Genomic DNA, 12585 nt, shown 5'->3' on the forward strand with positions numbered 1-12585 from the left:
TGGGTAATCAAAGACTAAGTACCTTGACCCAGTGGGGATTCTTCTTCCCTTTTGAGTCTACTTCCTAGTTTCTAAATATGTTCGGTTGAATTTTCCACAGGTTCTAAGTGTGGGTTGGGTCTCTATCTTTGAAAAGTTCAGGAACAGTTATTCAGGTGGTGTTAAATACTGTGACAATCTTACATATCACCTCTTTACAAATGGAGACTTCTATATACTTGGGGTCAAAGCTTCATCCACTCTATTCTTCATACCACATCTCCCATTATCCTTCCTCTAGTATCCATTACCCTATCTAAAGTCATCCAGTGCTATCTATGATCTTGTTGTTAGGTCCCGGAGGCAACTGAGAGGGGGGGGGTGTGAATCAGTTGTCTAATATGTTTAAACCAAAAACAACTTAATCAACTTTCTGCTTAATACCAGTGAACCAGTCTTTTATACCGGTGGACAGTTTTATTAGATAATTGCAATACCGGTAAAGATTAATGCATGAAACAAAAAGATAAAGTCATCCACAACCCATAACACCAATATTTGTACATGGAAACCCTGTATGGGAAAAAACCACGGTGGGAAACCTTACCCACAATCAGATGATACTATTGCAGATAGTAAGTGTATACAAATGGGGTCTGCACATGCAGAAACGCCAAGCGCCTAGAGCTCACTGCTCAAACACAAAATAGGAGTCACACTGACTACAATTGGATGGTTAAATCCAATAAGCATGTACTGCTCAAAATAGCATCTTCATATGCTAGATTCAGTACTGGTGTAGTTCTGATATGCTTTCACAAAAACCTTGCTTCACCTTCAAATGATATCTGTGTGTATAGCTCTTCTTATTCTCACATATACCTTCACACAATTCTTTTTCGCATTCCACATCTGATCTTACAAATAAGATCTTACATTTATAACATAACCTAAGACCAATTTTAGTAGGTCGGCTCTACAAGATATTACAATAAAATCATTTTACAAACAAAACAATATGTGATGCAATAACTGATTCAACATGTCAGCTTGATGCATTTACAACAATAATAAATCATCTCCATAGCGTGTCGTACTGATCTGGAAAAGATAAACCTGCTGGTGTATAACCTGGACCTATTTGTCGATAACAACAAATATGCAAATACGAATATGCCAATAAACAAATCTCCAAGACAAGGTGTCCAAATGATGTCTTCAACATAACCAAGTGTTTTCCATGCCATTCCAAGTGCAGGTGGTCATTATATCCTACCGGTGTACCATATACCGGTGACTGTGCATAAGTCACTTGCTTGCCGATGAATGTTGTTGATTCTCCAAAGTGCTAGAGTTGATAAAGTTTAGTAGGTGTTGACATCAATGAAAAAACCATACCAAAATACCAACACTTGCTTCATGCTAATCTATACCATCTATTCTAACTATTCATTTCTTCCATTAGGTATCACCATCTATGATCTTGTTTATCCTATCCATATCCTATCTCCTATCCTTATCCCCTTTTCCATCCTTGATCGTGATCAAAACTAAGGACAAAAACATGATTTCAAAAAAATCTCTTGATGTGTCTCCTCATAAGCTACCTCCATCTTTCACCCATTCATCTTCATCTCAACAATTCATCCATTCCTTGTCTTGCTATACATTGGGGAAACCAAATACATCTTTCTTCTAATCCAAAAAGCTCAAAAAATAAAAAATGTCCAAAAACCAAAAAAAAAAAGAACAAAATTGAAAATCAAAGCATGAGCGCATGGCCCATCCATCAAATAAACAATAGGAAAACTATCAAAATCAATCAAATCAAATTGAAGCAACTTAAGCTATCAAATCATTTTTTTAAAAACCTATCAATCATGGTTTTCTACCAATCACCGAGTTCAATCAAAAATCTGCTAAGCTCTTGCATTAGAAACTAAATCGGTTTCTTAGAGCCAATCGAATCTATCAAATCAAACGAAATCAATCATTAATTATCAAATATATCAAATTAAATTGAAGCAACTTAAGCTATAAAATCATTTTTAAAAACCTATCAATCATGGTTTTCTATCAATCACTGAGTTCAATCAAAACTCTGCTAAGCTCTTGCATTAGAAACTAAATTAGTTTCTTAGAGCCAATCAAATCTATCAAATCAAACTGAATCAATCATTAATTATCAAATCTATCAAATCAAATTGAAGCAACTTAAGCTATCAAATCATTTTTTTAAAAAGAACCCATCAATCATGGTTTTCTATCAATCACTAAGTTCAATCAAAACTCTGCTAAGCTCTTGCATTAGAAACTAAATCGGTTTCTTAGAGCCAATCAAATCTATCAAATCAAACTGAATCAATCATTAATTATCAAATCTATCAAATCAAATTCAAGAAACTTAAGCTATCAAATCATTTTTTAAAACCTATCAATCATGGTTTTCTATCAATCACCGAGTTCACTCAAAACTCTGCTAAGCTCTTATATCAAAAACTAAATAGGTTTCTTAGAACTACTCACACAATCAAGCAATCTATCAAGAAATCAAGCTAATCAAGCAATCAAATCAATTAATCAAGCAATCAAATCAATCTATCCAACAACATCAATCAATCGATCAATCAAATCAATCAAGTCCTTATTTCATCATACATGTGCATCAAACACATCAAATCTAATCATCAAAGTGATTTTAGCTTTTTCACTTATCAAATACTGCAATCAAACTGACCACATGTCTTGTTAATCAATTCATCACTCAAAATCTATCAACATCAATGTGTCTTATATAGGGATAGGTACACTCGAAACCAGACAGGTCAGTCTTACACATGGTACTCACTCTTTGAAACTAGACATTCTTATCAATCAATGGACAAATCAAAACAATGACATAGTTCAGTATGACTATTGGATTTTGTTCTAGGTAGTCTTATCTTTATCAATTGATGGTAGGACATGTTTCATCTCTCAAAAATTAGGAAAGACAAAAAAATCAGAAAAATAAATCAAAATGTGCAATAAAAACAAGTGGTTAAAACCTGGTAAACAGGTGCTATCTAAAAACATGAGTTCCTCCATCTATGAGATCGCTTTGCGCACCTATCCACATCATCATATGCAAATATATTGCTTCCATCATATCCTAGCTCATCCATTCCATCTTTTGCATCCATTGCTCTGAACCATTTCGCAAGAAATAAGCAGCTTACCAATAGTTAACCAATCTTTGACATACTTGTCGTAGTCACTATCTTAGATTTTATCAGCATCAATCATATCTGTATTTGTATCCCACTATGGTTTGGATCTTGATCAATTCATACACCCATAATAAATTTTATTTCCACTAGGGGCAAAATCCTGATTGCTTTTGCTAAGGTGATCTTTTGAATCTTTGAAAAACCAAAAATACCTAGGGTTTTGAAATAGATAACAAGCAACAAAGCAATGAAGATCAAGACATTTCATCAACAACAGAATCATGAACCTTAGAAACCGAAGAATCAATCGGCAAGCTATAAAGGGTTATCAAAGATCATTCGTCAAGATGATTATATCAGTTAATGACCATAAGAACATGTGAATGACATGCAAGATTCAATGTTTATATCTTGATTTTATTGCTAATCATGTACTCTATGCGACTCAAGGATGTCCATGAATAGAGAAGCTATTATGGGGCATGATTATTTTTCTTTGATTGTTGTCTGTGGTTTATCTCTTACTACAGTATGAACTTGTCTCAGGATATGATCGGCAAAAGATCAAGGAGGACGTTCCAAGTCATGCATGAAAGGAGATACTCCTTGTCTGTTCTGCAAGCAATACTCAGGTCAAGTTGCTTGTATTAACTTGCTATATCAAAATCCATGTAAGGAATACTCAGATCATCTTAAATCATTATGTCAAGTTGCTTGTATTTTCTTACAACATTTTAAAAGCTCAATGATGAAATCAAGCACTGTTACAAGATAGCATATGAAGAATGGCAGTACAATTTTTAGTTAGATGATTTTGGATTAGCTCATTATTCATCTGCATTATAAGCATTCATTGTCAAGTTGCATTATAAGCATATCATTTCATTAACAGATCAATGGTCATAAATAAATATTGAGTATACTTGGACAAACAAAAACAATAGGTGCATTCATTTTTAGAATCATTTTAATCATTATCCATTTCATTTAGTTGCATTTTTCCATTGCATTATTTTGCATTGAAATTAAGTGCATTTCATTCATCATGTAGTGTATCGCCATTATTATTTGCATTATCATTTCATTAACGATCATTTAGTTGCATCTTTGCACTTAGATTCATGAACATTGCATATAAAATAAAAAAACATTTATATAGATCATTTTCATTTATATCATCATCATAAATAAAAACCAAATCAATCATTCATGTACAAATCCGTATAGATCATTGCATTTGCATCATTTAAGTTAGTAATCATTTTCATTTGCATCCAAGATCATCAAAATCGAAAATGAAAGCAAAAACATTTATCATTGCATCATATAGATCATAATCATAAGGCAAGACAATCATCTTCATATCATCATCCATCTAATCGCTGCATCCATATAATCAAAGCATATAGAACATAATCAAACAGAGTAACATACATATAAAGATCATCATCATATAGAATCCATGTCTACATATAGATCATCATAAAACAATAAAGTCCAAGTATAGAATGAGATCAGATCAAAAGTACAAATGCCTCATCAATACAAATCAAGTCAAGAATCATGACTGCCTCTCAAGCTTGTGGGTCTAACACCTGCACCAACATCATCATCTAATGGAATGATTATTCAATTTAATATCTTCATCATTCATTTAATTATCATCTATAAAGTCTTATACAAGATGTATCTTTCTGAAACGAGATGTTTTGATCATCTATCATGTCTTATACAGGATGTATCTTTCCTGAAACCAGCCATTTTGATCATCTTTTGTCTTATACGGGATGTGTCCTTCTTGAAACCAGACTTGATCTCAATCCAATCAATCTTATCAACCCAATTCATCTGATCAATCTACAAGATATTTTTCATATAACATTCTTCTTCTATCGAGAGATCATCCATGCCTTTAATGCACAAATGATCTCTTGAGGGGGAATCATCATCAAATCAATATCCAAAAATCAGTAACTGGGGCACACAATCAAGATTTTTATCTCTATTAGGCATTATCGAGACTTGATTTAATCTTTGAAACAATGTTGTCTCGACATCATTTCAAAGAGGGGCAGAATGTATACACCTAATATTGGCTATGAGCAATTAAATAAATGTTTTATATTTATTTAATAGATTATTCTTCTATTAAATAGTTAATTTGAAAAGATTAATTTATTTAATTCATTTTCATGTCTTTCTATTAATTCATCTATCCTATTCCTCTAATTAATTAAATATCTAATATTTAATTATCTCCTCCAATCAATTAAATATCTAATATTTAATGGTTATTCTCCTATCCTATAGTCTCAAATATTAAATAATTCTCAAAATTATTTAATCCCTTTTCCAACTCACCCTCCATCTCCACTTCATCTTCCCTTTGCCAACTCATCAAACATGTGGCTAAGAAAATTAATATTTCTAAATATTAATTTATCATTTATCTCCAACTTCCAAAATTAATGAATATTGTGTACGTACACATATTTCATAACCAATTCCTATATTCTCTCCAACACTCCCTACATCTTAGGAAGGACTTGAGTCCACTTGTCCTATCATGCCTAAATTTCCTCCAACCATCCCTAGATTCCCCCAGTCAGCAACCCAGTCAAGGTGAGATGAGTGACACATGTCTTCTCCTTCCCCCTTTCTCTCAACCTTCACCTTTGCTCATAGCCATTCAAATATGTAGATTTGATCATGACCGTTGATCTGAGCCACATCATCTAATCCTCTCAAAGTCTATAAAATCAAGAGCTTTAGTTGAGAGAGAGTTAGTCTTCAAATTAGTCTTCACATCAATCATATGTATCCGTGAGTTTTTGAAGCAAATAGCAAATAATATAATATAGCATTTTAGCATAATCATGTAGTATTTGCATATCATAGTATCAATTAACTACAAGTTATTAGTCCATTTTTCATATGCCATCTTGGAAGCCAACAGTGCATTGTCTGAGAGCACACCATCTGCAACCAAGAACAATGGAGTTAGGACACAATGAGACATAAGTCATGAAGGTAATATTAGTATTTTATTTCATATGTATTTCATGTAGTTTCATTGGTTGAATTTGGATTTCCTGTATGCATTTCCATTTGTATTTTGTGAAACTAACTTATTACAGGTAACATTCTAAGGATGAAATTCAAGCTCACATAATTATAAAACACCTTTATAAGGGAATTAAGAAGTATCAACACTTATAATGGATGATCTAGGAAAGTACAAGTCTACACCATTTCTTATAGCATTGTGAAAGCAATCTCCCATGATAATATTATTCATATATACATTTATCTTCATCATTGTGTTTGATAGCAAAAAATAATCTTACATTAATCATAAACAATGTGTTTTTCTTACATTGACCATTTTTAATGATAAGATTATTGACATGTATGTGAAGTGTGCAAGGTCACTGGAGACCTTTAAAGAATTGATAACATAAAATAATGAGAGATATCATAGAACACATGGGATTCCTTATGAGATAACCACACAATTTTGGCAAAATGATTTAGATGCTTGATATTAGCATTTTCCTCACAAAGAATTATGTCTTGTTTTCTAAGTGAAAATTAGGGTTTTGTCCACTTGAAGGGAGAAAACCACTAAGTTTGCTTTGGTACCAATTACATTAAATAAGGGTGATCCCAATAGATCTAGCCTCAAATCAGAAAGGATAGGGTTGATAATTCTCATTGGATTCACTGGATTTGAATTAATTACCCTATTTTGAGTTGAATTGATGAAATGCTAAAATTAGGGTAAATGTGCTGAAATTGAAGTAATTATGCACAAATAGTGAGCTACAGTCATCAAATTGAGCCACAAACCTATATCTAGGCAATGTAAGAGTATTTTGTGTTGAATATCGAGGCAACTGAGAGGGGGGGTGAATCAATTGACAATTGAACCCTTTTTTAAAAAATTATTTCACAAATTTGGAATTATTGACAAAATTAATTAGAACACATGTAACATGAAAGCACACACACAAATCAAATCAAACAATGAACACCAGATATGGCATGGAAAACCCAAGAAGGGAAAAACTGCGAAGAATGTTAGTTCTCAATATATAACACTGGTTAAGGTGATTTTTACAAAAGGTGGCTCATTGCTAGAATTCTCACTGTAGGAGGCCTCACTAGTTAGAAAGGATCACTACCGAAAGAAGAAGGAAGAAAAGAGAATCCACCACTAAGACATAATCAACAATAGTGAAACTACTTTTGGATGTCTCTCAGTAACAACACACTTCACACATCAACATCAATTATATTTTCTTTTTTAGTCTCGCACGTTTTCCATACACATAGATCCATACATTCATTCAGATCATCCTTCTATTTATATTGATCTTTGGACAACATAATCTTTTAAGTCGTCTAAACAAAGATTTGAAATAGGTCAACACCAAACAATCCTGTGGTGGAAGGGAATGAGAAGTAGACCAGACCATAATGCACTTCATCGAACAAGTCAATATGTTACATCCATCATAAATATCATATCCAAAACATGACTCATATGCTACACAAATGTCGTTATTCATTTTCCAATTCCGAATCGAACCAAACCCAAAATAACACTACTCAAATTAGCAAAAATAGGAAGGGAACTGAGATACTCATGAATATAATCAATCAATACCATATCTAGTAAATAGAGAGATCCAGAACACCATCAACATAATCAATCGATACTAAATATAAACTTTAACACATCTTCTGGAGCACCAAACATTCTGGGAAACACATTTCAGATTACCAACTTAAGGAACCAATCCTAAAACAATGTTGACATCAATGACAACCATTAACATCACATTCGCAACATTTGGACTTGTTCCCAGAAGGAGCTCCCGATTTGTTGGGACCAAAATGCCTGTCACTTTGGTCCTCCACACTTTTCATCATCTAAAAGGGAACTTGTTCGTCTTTGTAAATTTTGATCCTAAAGATTGCAGCTTTGCACCTATTTCCTACACATAGGAAGAAGGTGAAAATGGTTAGGAATAAGGGTTTGCCTAAGTCAAACCCTAGTTTAAGAATTAACCTTGAATGAAATATTGTAAATATTAAAATAAATAATGGAAGGATATACCTAAGATCTACAATTGTTGTTGATGATGCTTTGCTTCTTGAATGTAATCAAATACGTTGTATGAAATGCCATGAATATGACAAAACCCTAATCACACACACATGCTTGCATATGAATGATGTAATTTTTCTCCATAATGGTTGAATGACGAATATGCAACCTTGAAGACTTCTGAAAATGCTTGATGATGAATGCTTCATATATGCAAGGATTTTAGGTTGATCGCTTTGAGTCTTAGATTGAAATGAATTGATTAATGTCTTTACATATGGATATTTAGGTCATTTACCAATTAGGCCGACCTCCAATAGGCAAGCAGAGCCACAAAGTTGAACTCTTGTTGGAGAGATAGGGCCCATCTCCCATTTCAAAATAGGGCCCAACTAAGAAGGACCGGTGCGCTAGCACCCTGGTCCTTCTTAGTCAGGGACCTTAATTTAGTCCCAAGGAGAAGGGTATCCCTCTAGGAAGTTAATTGGTGAGTGTACATGGCATCAAAATTGGAATTAAGGCACTAGACAGACTTAGATAGGAAATGAGGGAGAGACACACTAAAATAGAAGCACAAACATGAGGTACCAATTGACCCGATGACAATTCATAATGCTACAATAAAAAATATTATATTTCAGTTATTCATAGATAGCAATCACATCAACACGATATTCATCTAATTTATCTTTCTAATGTCACACTTGTTCCTTCAATTACACTATGTCCTTGAATTTATTTTCACATCATCCTTCTCTTTCTCAATTGAGTGTAACATTAAAGAATTGGTATTCAATTTGTATGCTAGTCTATTGTTTTTCCTTTACTCAATTAAGAAAGCTATGAACCTTTGTCATTTAATAACTTATATGATATGAAATGAAGTTTAATATGAGAAGTATCAACCATACTGGTGAGCCTTTTTATCATCATGGTAAGGGGTACCGAAATCTTAGATTTTATTCTTAGTGCTACAAAAAAGTGTATCCAAATAAACAGTCAATCATGGAAGAGACTATTAAATGTGCATCTAAACTAGGTGATTTATGAAATTATTCATAACACCACAATAGATAAAGAATGTCACTTTTGGTAAATGTTGTGACCATATGAATAGAAATAGAGACCAAATATAAATAATGTGAAGGCTTCCAAAACTTTAGAATCAACCATATGTGGTGGCTTATCTAGAAAAATGTATAATCAAGCAAATAATGAACCTCATAATTATGTAATAAATTGCACCTTCCCTTTCCATAAATTATACAAAGTGCAATAGAATTGTAGTATAAAGTGGCAAGATTGACCAATTTGTAGATTTTTAATTTTAGAGTACTTGCAACCTTTCCTCCATTTGAACACAAGAAAATATTGGGAGACACATTATCCCTTATTTTTCACATGGACGTGTCAAATATTATTGTTGAAAACAACAAATATATTTTCTTGGAATTAAGGCGCGGTACATTTTATGAAGTGAGGAGGACAACAATATCCAAGTGATATTCTATATTATAAATAAGCAATGACTTCGGTAAAGTTTATCTCACGATTGCCAAGGCTATTTAGAATACCATGGGAGATTGATTTATACTTTTATGAATGTATAAAAAGGATTGATGTATACTTCTAATGTTATTCAAAACAAATTTAAAATTCAAAAGGATTTAACAAGGATTGAATATGATGATTATGTTATCTTTCAAAGTGTCATTAAAAAAACCTCTATTACTTTCATCAAGAATCTTGTTAAGTTTGTTTAGAGAAAATATCCTTTTGCATCATATCTCTATTTTGTCAAAGGGCATTTGGTTTAATGGAAAAGTTCATGTTTTAGGTACCTAGAGGGTTTTGAGTTCAAGTCTTCTATGATACAAAAAAAAAAAGCACATCTCTATTGATATTTTATGTGTGGATTAAAACTATATCTTGTGTCAACAAGTCTCCTATAAGAATTTAAATCTGATGTACCGTCTAATAGTCTTAGACCCCTACCTTTAGTGTATGATTATTCCTATATATTTCCTTGGTAAATTGAGAGGAGAATATGTATTTATTCAAGCGAAGCATCTTTTAGTCTAGTGCCTCTTGATTTGAAATTAGCAACTTCAAGTAGCCATTTATTCAAAACTTGTCCACATTGGCAAAGAGGTGCACACTTTTAATTAGGATAGGTATGTGAATGTGAATAAATCAACAACAAAGAAACACACTTGTTATATCTCAACACTTGATCACAGAGTTCACAAAATTATAAGGATACAAACTTTAATGTGAAGAATTACACGAAGATAAGAAATTCGACATAAATGAGCGCTTATATAAGTGATTCGACTTCTATGAAGATTTCATTTAAAAATACTCCTATTTAAATAATGGTTTGATTAAGTTTCAAAAACCTAAATATATATTTTAAAGTGTAACATATTGTAATACCCTAAAAATGGTCATCTAAATCATAGGCCCCTAATCTCGACTACATCACCAAGGTCCTAACCAAAGACAAATTAAATCAATCATGAGCACCTAATTAATTAATTCCCAGTCATCAATGTCACATGGCAAATAAATCACTCAATATTAATTAAATAATCATTTAATTAATTAATCATTCCAAGTAAATCATTTTTATCAATTATCCTATTTATTCAATTAAATATCCTAGCATATTTAATTAATAAATCAATTTGCCATTAAATCATCAAAATGGAATTAATTTGAAAAAAAAAATTAATTTGGAAAAATAATTAAAATTGAGAAAAGAAATCAAAATGGAATTAAATTGAAAAATATCAGAAAAGCAATTAAATGAATTAAATGAATTAAATATCAAAATTAAATATAAAATATGAAATAAATCCGTTTTTCTGATTTTATCTTAAAATTAGTTCAATTTCCTTTAAAGCTGAGAAAAGCAGCCAATCACATCAATTCACCTGGATTGTGCTTCCTCTTGGAGAATCTTTGTCGCTCATTGTTGATCGATCTTGACCGTTGGCCTCTCTCTGGATAATCTATAAAATCAGACTCTCATCTCTCATAAAAAAAAGACCTTGGAGATTATTGTTATTATGTTGTTTTTGCTCTCGACTTTTTGATATTTTGTGCTTTGAGATATTACATATTTAATGTTCATTCATATTGCTTAAAATTGTGTTAGATTAATCATGCATATCTAGCTTAATCTTGCATCCATTTAGCTCAATTTCATACTCATATAGATTAAATGCTTCACTTAGGTGTCATCTAGTCACTGGTGCTGCATATGTAAATCTAAGAGCAAAACTAAACTCACATCTATTAGAAGGCAATAGGTCGCTTTGTAATGGTTTATTGTTCATTTTTTATTATTGATTTACTAACCATGCATCTAATGACTTAATTGAAGTGTTGTGTATTCAGATACAACTACAAATACAATTCCACTTTTCACACACACATTTTTGTCTCCTACCATGGGGCCCGACAAATCAAATTTCGGCCTTGCAAAATCCTTATTTTATTTTCTTTTCAGTTTTTTCGTCCGTAGAGCCTCTGCAAAAAGTCGTTCGAGTTTTTATTCATTACAGGACGAGTTCTGATATTGATGCAGGAGCATCCTTGGTCGATGAACAATCTTGCATCAACCAAAAACATGTCCTTTTAGTTTTGTTCTTGTTTAGTTCTTTGTGTAGCTTCAATATTCTTAACCGGTATGTACCAGTAGTTGCTTGTTCTTCATGGAAGATCTTATTTGTAGTTTCTTGGCAGTTTCATGTGGTTGATTCCATATTTCTAGTTCATTTGGGTTCTTCTCCAGTCAGTTATCGCTTCTGGTTGGCTGTTTCTGGGTTCCCAGGATAGTTCTTGTGCTTACCCGTTGGTTTTCCTTCATTACAAGTGCGATTATTGGCATGTGGATCCATCTTGGGTCTTGTTCAATGTTCTTTGGCATGTGGCCGACCTTCCTACTGAACCGCATCACTTGGTTGTTATTTTTCAGAAAGATTTCTTAAATCTTAGGGTCGACCTAATTAAACGTTTCATTTTCTTGCATTGGTGAATGTAATCCTTTGAGACTAACCCGGATATGCTTCGATGGGTATAAATATGATGTTATGTAATCATTTGTGGAGGAAAAGGAATTAGAACTGAGAATATGGATTAAGATTTGCATGTTGTAATCTGGTTGATTCTTAGAGTCCTGGTTGGATTTTATCTGGCTTGAAGCCTGCATGTAATTGGTTAACTACCAAATGTTCTTTGATAATAATATGAAGATTGATAGATGATTGCCGAAAGTTC

This window comes from Cryptomeria japonica, chromosome 4 (genome assembly GCF_030272615.1).
Source record: "Cryptomeria japonica chromosome 4, Sugi_1.0, whole genome shotgun sequence".
Taxonomy (NCBI): domain Eukaryota; kingdom Viridiplantae; phylum Streptophyta; class Pinopsida; order Cupressales; family Cupressaceae; genus Cryptomeria; species Cryptomeria japonica.